General features: G+C 37.1%; 1 long non-coding RNA gene across 2 annotated transcripts in view; it reads left to right on the forward strand.

The window, feature by feature from the left end:
• LOC118252030 (uncharacterized) overlaps window positions 1-2,025 on the forward strand; it is a 57,383-nt gene extending 55,358 nt beyond the window's left edge. For both annotated transcript variants that reach the window (XR_004780025.2, XR_007708738.1), the window contains exon 10: window positions 1,804-2,025. This is a non-coding gene — a long non-coding RNA (uncharacterized LOC118252030). The remainder of the gene's footprint in view (window positions 1-1,803) is intronic.
• The last annotated feature ends 6,326 nt before the right edge of the window (window positions 2,026-8,351 follow it).

Here is an 8,351-nt window from a genome sequence, read left to right on the forward strand (position 1 = left end):
TTTGGGGGTGGGGAATAGTCAGGAAGTCTTGAATATTGAATCGATGAATTTATGAATAAGTGTTACCTGCCCTTCTAAAAGGGCTAACTTAATTTTTTGACAATTTGTTAAAAGGATTTTCTGAAATCTTTGAACCCTTCCAAAAAATAATGATATAAACCCAACTAAAGCATATATGTTGGGGTTCTTTGACCTGTATGAGGTAAAGAATATAAAAAGAATTTCTGATAGGAGTGGGCTTTTTAAAAACATATATTTTTAATGAAGTGACAACTTTTTGAATTAAAACAACAGCCTATTTATTATGAATTTTAACATGAACTAACTTTTGCGCTTGCTTCCTTAAATCTCCTCACATAATTTCTGGAATTGGTTTTATCAGCTATGTAGATTTGTTTAGATGCCTTATCTGGAATCAAATATTCCTTCTGATTTAGCTTTCAAGTTAAAATCACACATGTTCATGATTCATACTCAAGGCAGCCTATAACAAAGCTCAACTTAGTTGTTCTGTTCTTACCAGGCAGTAGCATAACAATATTATATATGGGTTGCTTGAAAGTAACTGCATAAACCTATGCTGTATAGAGCACCCTCCTTGATAGTTTTTTTCAGAGGTATTTTAGTGTCCTGACACCGTGTCTCTTTGGTATAAACAGTAAATACAAATCAAGTCCATCCCCAGCCTGTTTTGTGAAATTATGGCACAACATTTTGAAGTTTTGCCAGTTTAAGATACAAGCATAAGTGCTGTTGGCTCTGTCTTGCTACTGTAAATGTAAAATGTTAAAATGGTGAGTAATGAGAAATTGATGTAATTCAATCCTGCCCAGGAAATTCAAGGACATAACAGGGAAAGAAGGTAGAAATATGTATCCTGGCTCCGGAGCCTGATTTGCTTTCTTGAAACTTGATTCTTCTCTGCCTGGGGTCTGCTGGAAGTTACAGAAGATCAATAGCATCTGATTGCATGCCCTAGAAAGCAGGGATTGCTAGGTGGTGCTAACCACTGGTAATTTGGTTTTGGTGCTGTATTTCTGCCTCCCACCCCCCTTCTCTTCACTTGGCTGCCAAATTCACTTTACTTTATCACTGGTTGGTCTGTGACCTTTTTATCTAACTTGCTTCTGGGGCTTGCTATTTTCCTTCATTACCCTCCTCGTCTGTGTGCTTGTCACCACTTACACATCCTTCTCCAAAGGTAGGGGTCATCATTCAAATAGAGAACAAGCTTGGCCAGCATTAAGAGCTAAACATCAGCTAGTAGGTTAAAAGTAAGTAGACTGAAGAGTTAATCAGCTGTAGCTTTTCTCCTTTCATGAACATGGGTAACAGGCAGCTTGGAGAGCCCTAATATCCAAGGGAGGCTTGAGAGAGAAGAGATGTCTGCTGAGACTTTCACTGTGCTGTCTGAAAAGCTCTGCTTGCTTTTACCCTTTCCTGGTATATATTCTATCCTTCTTCCAAATCTTTCTGTTGCTGCCTCCTCAAGACTCTCATGCTTCTTTATTTATTTCATTATTGCATTATTTAAATAATACTACTAATAATAATGACATAATCTTGGGTGATTTTAAGGCTATTCATTCATCTTTACCATCCTCAACTTTCTCAGCTGTACAGTAGCAATAGATGTATGCCTAGCTGCTGCTATTCCATTCAGTGCGGAAAGTATGAGGTATTATTAGTCATATTATTATTTAGATAAATATAGATATTTTGTTAGCTAGCAAGGTGTCACTCTAGACTTTCATTTAATTGCTCAATAAACTTAGTCTTCAGAAATCCTCTTCTCCCCTGTAGTTTGGAAACATAAATGGATTTGAGTGACACACAAGCCAAATCTGACTCAGGACATGTCGATATGGATAGAAGTACAAGTGGCACGTTCCTTAATGCTGTATTTATATGATGAGTGAAGTCAAGGGAACAGCAGAGAACAGCCGTGTCACTTATGTAGAAGACTTGTCAAGAGATTCTCCGCTGGCACTACTAGAAATTCACACGACTTCATTCTTATCCCATCCAGGTAACTTAGCTCTTCAGTAGTTGGTGGTACTTGTTTTGTGCTTGTGCTACAGTCGTGCAAAAATATTGAAAAGAAATAAGTAACGTAGCTGGGGTGAATTTCACTTCATTAAGTTGAAGTGTATCATTTTGTTTAAAAAGTGAACATGGCAACAGATTTTGAAAGTGTGTTAATTAATAGATACAAATTACCATAATCACGTAGGGATAGAAATTACTGTAATCATGTCCGCTTAAATCTTTCAGTGATTATAATGCCATCATTTCAATGCCATGTTCCTAACAAGATACTAATTTCTTGTTGTGAGTAATTTTGGAATTGTTATAGCTGCATTTTGATGACCATCGCGCTTGGGGGAGACAAATAGCACTGTCAGTGGAGAAAAAGATGCTCAAAAGCAAGGGAAGTTAATGTAGATGGGCACGCTAACAGGGATACCTATATCTAAGAAATCACTCGGATAACTGTGGGTCCATGTTACCTAACTGCCAGTGTGCCATGCCATTGCTACTTTTTTTTTTTTTTTTAAATGATGGTGGTGACTTCACAGAGAAACTAGAATCCAAGAAGGCATCCAGTGGGGGACAATAAGTGATAAATTTTCAAAAGAGGAGATCTGTTGTATATAAAATAAAGAGAGCATTGAAGCAATGTGATTCCAAGGGTTTTAAATAGCCATTTTTTCTGCTGCTATATGAAATTCAGCAGGGCACTGTGCGCACAGTGCATGGATCCTCCTTAGAGGAACACACGCGTGCTACCGTGAACGTTTACAGTGACGTGAGAAGATTGCCATGGCAGTGAAAAGGGCTGCTATTTTCCATAAATTTAAGGGCCAGCTGCTGTACTATTTAGTTCCTGTTTCCATCAAAAATAGTGTAGCATTTGTGAGCCAAAAACAAGAGAGGAGTCTGGTTTGTAACATTTTTCTGGGTGTCACTTTTCTTGGTGTGGGTAAGGGAGGGGGAACTGCTTGCTCTGGAAGCTTCAGCACTGTAGGCAAAGGAGGGCGTTCACAAGCTACAGATGTTTACTGCATCGGGGATTTTTTCCTCTCTTGTTTTTTTTTTTTTTATATGTTTTTGCTCTTTTTTGTTAGTTTTTTTTTAAGTGAAATGTGCTTTGCAGGATCTAAACTGATTTCCAAGCTTCTGATTTGCTTAGTCAACTTCTTCTTTGACAGCATATTTAACCACGTATAACTTAAATAATTCTATTCATGAGAAATGTATTTATTGTCCAGTGCACAGTCTTTTTTTATTTCCTCTTAATGACTGGCTCTGTTCATTGGGAAATATGTAAATAACGTTACAGCCAAGGAGGAGAGTTAATAGATTTTAATGGCTTAAGTTCTGTAAATGATGCCTATGAGGAACTCCTTACACAGACAGTCCTGGGGATCTCAGTGGTACTCCTCACACAGTAGATTTACTCACGTAAGTAAGTGTTTGAGAGTAAAACTGTTAGTGTTCCTCTCCAACATTCCTCTTATTCTTACTCCATTACAAAAGCAAGCCAGCACATGAACACCAGAGGGCATTTTTTAGTCTAATATGGCCCAAATAAGGATTTAATCTAGACTAAACAACAGTTTTGAATATTTGCTGTAACTATTAATTATTGAAAATGTTTTGAATTTTTCTACTTATTTCGTAGCTTTTAGTTCTTGATTTAAATCATCTGTAATGTTCCTACTTAGTGTGTTTAATTTATATTTAATGTTTATTATATCTTTTTGTTACAGTTTAACAACCTCTACAGTTAGCTGCATTTTACTTAAAATGAATTTATTACTCTAAAAGGTTCTGGAATGAGTTATTTATCAAAGAAGCAAAAATAGCTCAATCTTATGTACTGCTAACAAGGCGCTGCAGATTTGTTTAATTGTAAATGCATATTCAAAGCATAAGCAATAAGTTGTAGTGTACTTATCAAAGGTATGTTGTCTGTAAAAAGCTGTCACGTTTGCCTGATATGAGGTTCCTTCAAAGTCACAATTTCCCCTGCAGGTACTGCATGTTTTCCAATTACACTTCTTATTTATCTATTGCAGTTATTGCATTCCTGGTACAGCTGTTTAATTGATACATGTTTTAATTAATTGATAAAACAACTATTTTTCTCAACCAGTTAGTAAAATTGTTCACAATATACACGTGAGTTTCTGGAAGTCAGTATGTCAGTATGCAAAATTTCCCATTGATTTTTTTTTGGGGTGGTTGTCATTGTTCAGGCTTTTTTATTTCCTTTTTTTTTTTTTTTCATTTTTTTAGTCCATTGTATTATCCTTTATCCTAACAGTAAATTACAAACAAACTGCATTTTAATTTAGGCTTATTTGGAGTCAACTATTATCTGATCTGCAACTGCTGAGAGAGCTGACTGATTCACCCTGTAATTAGTTCTCTGCAGCACCTTCCTCCCACATAAATGGACAGATGGAGTCCTGGTTGTTTTCCTGTGGTCACCAATGCAACTGAGGGACACATCTAAGTGACAGGCACTTAGATTCATTTGGAATTTTTAATCACAGATTAACACTTGTCAGCTTCAAAGTATACACTGTTGGGAAATTAGTGTCACATCATGCGATACAGCAGTCGTAAGTCTGCAAAGAAAACAGATTTTTTTTTTCTCTTCCCCCTCCCCCCCCTCCATGGCTAAGCTTAACTGTCTGGACAGCTGTGAGTCAAGCCTTCAAGACACACTGCTTTATCTGATTGGTCTCAGTCTTGATCTTGCACATGAAAGGAAATGTGAGGAAGTTTCAAGCAGAGATCATTTTGCAAGTCCAAAGCCGAGGGTGAGGTCAAGTTTGCTGGCATTTTCGGAGTATCACATTACAAACATAAAACAAAGTACCATGCAGACGATCTCAAGTTTAGTGGAGCAATGGTTTCAGCTTCAGATCTCCATTTCTGGAGTATTTTTTGTTCTGTTTACTAGCATAAATGAAAAATACTGCAGTAAATAATCAGCAGTTATATATATGTTTCAAAGGTGACTCTTCGTTCTAGGCAATAGGCATATGGTGACTTTTTCTAAGTTTTGATGTTTAACTTCTGCAGGTGTTGCCACCGTCTCATGGGGCTGCAGGGTAATGTTAGCATATAGTTAAAGAGCAAGTTGTTATTATTCATGTTACATTAACTTAGCCCATAATGTTACTGCAAATGCTTTCCTCCTGTGGCAAACTACCTCTTTTTCTGCACATTCAGACCTATGGAGATTACTGTGGGAATCTATGGGGTGGCAAAAGCAGATTTTTTTAACAGTGTACTTTGTTTTTTGTAAGCTGTATGTGAAGCTTTGGGGTGTTAGTGTGCAAGGTGGAAGGAGCTACCTTTGCACCATGAAACTCACCAAAACCACTCCCCAAGATACAGATGAGTGTTGCCTTACAAAGCTAATCCTACCGACTGCCTTCCTTCTCGACAAACTCTGTTCTAGTCTCAAGGCTGGCTCTTCAGTTTGTAAAAAATAAATAATAATACATTGTCATAGTTCCACCATGGTCTTATGAAATTTCCCAGTCAGTCCTTTTTTCTGAAGATGTTTAAGTCTTAAATGTATGCATTGTTATGCTACCAGGCTTTACAGATATATGTAATAAGTTTTTATCTTGTTGCTTAGCTGTACATTTCAGTAAAAACACACTGTTTAACATTTTGTTATCTGTAGTAACATGCAGTAAATTCTGCAGTTAATGAAAGAGTGTATTGAGTAAGACCCCCTGTGCTCTTCAGCTTAGTTGTGTAAAGTGTTATTTTGTATGCTATGCGTGAGGAATGGGTCTCACGCTTGTGACTGTTGCAGTGTGAATGTTATATTTCTCAACATCTACCACAGAGAAGCTGAAGTTGAGAGGTTTTTCCCTCCAAAATTAGAAATGCAGAAAAGATATGAGCAGATGTTGTTATTGGTTACATTTGAGCAACTTCCAGGGGGTCACAGGGAATCAGCATTTTTGCACTTTGCATGTTCCGGTAAGCATGGGGAGCTTCTGTATGCAGCCAGGGTAGATGCTTAATGTGATACATAGCCAGCGAAAGCACTTTGTTTCCTTAAGTATTATCACACTTCTAGCTTTTATTAACAGCTATTAAATGTCGGAATATAGGTGATGCAGTCATGTGATGGAGAATTTTTCTGAGGCCTTCAGCTGAACTTTTAAAAAGTAATGCTCCCTCCAAAGTAAAAATCCGGGCAATAAAATACACCACTCTTTCATGAAGGTGCTAATTATAAATGCCATTAGAATGTAAGACTATAAATTACTTGTAGAATATCTTAATAGCTTGTATGCAAATTTTTATTACACATGATGTAAATGACCATAATAATAGGCCACTTTCTGAACCCTTTTGCAATCTTTGTCCAAAAAGGTAACTACAATTGTACTATTTCTAATGTAGAAGTGCAGTGAGTGATGTGTTGCTAGACAAAACTTGAAAAGATAGACAGTGATCTATTAGCAATCATCTATATTTTTTATTTTGAAATTGTAACTTCTCTTTATTGTCTGTTTGGGATTGCAGGATGGGGCATGCCTTATTTTTGTCTTCAGAAGAGCATGTTTTACAATCAAAAGGGCACAGTTCTCTCATCACATGTATACTTGTCAGAGAGAGCTCTGCACAAGCTGGAACTAAATTTAAACCTCAATACAAATCCCTATGGTGCTCTGAGAGGAGGATAATATGAAAAGGAGCGTGACATGGCCTTGAATCTCCCTTGCCTTAACAAGAGCAGGAAGAATTTCATAGGGGAATAACGATACTTGCATCTTCAGCTATCCTATAGAAATCAATACAGAAGTGTGCTCCTGTTAGGGGGCAAAAAGGCTCAAGGGCTAAACATGTTAGACCAATTCCAGCACAATTTTTATCATTTCCTTTAGAAGTCATTACTAGCACCGAGTCTCAAAGTATTCCTCTGCTTTTCTGTGCTGTTTTCACCATTTTATCTAATACCAGGAAACCATGTTTAACTTAGTATAGCACTTTCTTCCAGGCAGAGCTGATCACCACACAAATTTATCCTGATCAGTCTGCGTCCAATCTGTTACTGGCTTGATCAGATAGAAATGGATGAGATCAGTGAAGCTGGCATATTGCTCCTAACCCTTCCCGATGGTATATTCGGTACTTGAAATACCAAAGGTCTAATTTAAAGGAAGGTCTGTAAAATCATCATACCCTTTCTAAGAAAAAGGAGCAATTCCCTATAATACATATCTTCTCTCTCCAGAAGTCTCAGTTCAAAATCACTTTTTGCTACTGTTTGGTCTTTATTCCCATTTAACGTCCAAGATGTGTTATATTTCACCAAAACACATCCTTAGCTTTCAACTTTTCCTTGTTATTTCGCAGGGCTTTGTGAAAAAAAGTAAGGAGTGTCTGCCTTTAAGCAGACCTGTTTTTCCTTTCCAAAGCAGTGTCTTTCATCATTAACTTTCAAATAGCAAATCAATCACACTAAACTGCCACAATTCTTTTCCTAATTATTTTTCCATTTGCTGTGAGTGTTTCTTTTTCCACATGTGCATTAATATAATTTTGGTCTTCTCCCTTTTTTAAGTACAATATTAATACTTATGTCCCTTTAATTTCCAGCTTTATTAAGCCATTATTGACTCTCATCTTTGTGACTGTTTGCCCTTGAAATTTCAACTTTTGTGATAAATGTGCACTTTTGCTGTTATCATTAGCTATAAATTAATTACTTAAGCTCAAATTCAGCTTCCAGTTCTCCCTGGGAGAGAGTAAAGCATCCTTCTGCTCCTAGCCAGCCCTGCACCAGAGGGTCTGGGAACCAAATTTTGCCATTTTAAGATCTGCACCTCGGTATGTCATTGTTTGTAGTCAAGAATGTCTCCTCCTTTTCTTGCTCTTTCTTGGCTAATGGAAAACCTTTGGATATTTCTGATAGCATATGTACTGTCTGTGCTGAAATACTGAGACATTCCAAGACAGTGGTATTATAATCCTAACTCATGACTGTAGTCACTTTTTGTGGGTGATACTACCTTTTTTGTGTCAGATCATATACTTAATCTATGAAATAAGACTCTCCTCTGTTGTTGTGACTGTGCATGAAGAGAATAGGTGTCCAGTAATATAACCCATTTCAGTGCAACATGCTTGTGACTTGGCTAATTTTGAGGTGCAATTACTCTCTACAAGAAGAATCTGGCAAGATACAGGTTCTTATTTTGGTCCTTGGATTGAATGTCAGGTCGGCTGTATGCATGTGGTAGGCCCTATGAAAGACAATATTGTTTGTGTTTCTCTGACAAATCTGCATTTTTAGATTCTTCAGT

The sequence above is a fragment of the Cygnus atratus genome, chromosome 11 (assembly GCF_013377495.2).
Source record: "Cygnus atratus isolate AKBS03 ecotype Queensland, Australia chromosome 11, CAtr_DNAZoo_HiC_assembly, whole genome shotgun sequence".
Lineage (NCBI taxonomy): Eukaryota > Metazoa > Chordata > Aves > Anseriformes > Anatidae > Cygnus > Cygnus atratus.